Source organism: Penaeus monodon, chromosome 27, assembly GCF_015228065.2.
Source record: "Penaeus monodon isolate SGIC_2016 chromosome 27, NSTDA_Pmon_1, whole genome shotgun sequence".
Taxonomy (NCBI): domain Eukaryota; kingdom Metazoa; phylum Arthropoda; class Malacostraca; order Decapoda; family Penaeidae; genus Penaeus; species Penaeus monodon.
This window is the reverse complement of record NC_051412.1, coordinates 27,285,655-27,286,028: the sequence shown is the minus strand read 5'-3', so window position 1 is coordinate 27,286,028 and position 374 is coordinate 27,285,655.

The window sequence follows — 374 nt, the reverse complement described above, 5'->3', positions numbered from 1 at the left end:
TAATACGCATAAAAAGACACAAACACACACGCAACATAATGAAAGAAGATAAACAAACAACAACAACAAAACAAAAAACAAAAAACAAAATCACAACAGCCTAAAAAAAAAAAAAAAAAAATAGCCAACCACCCAAGAAAAAAATATATATATAACCACAAAAAATAAATAAATAAAAATCGTCGCCATCGCTGCCGACGTCAATGCATAATCATCAACGAAATGGAACATCAAACTGACTTCGAGATTGTGGTTCTCTCTCTCTCTTCCTCCGAACATTTAACTGGTCGTTAAGCTAAACCGCGTAGGCTGTCCGCACGTGGGTTTGTGAAGAAGAGCTTCGAACCTCGCCTCTTTAAAGCCAAGTTTCAGCC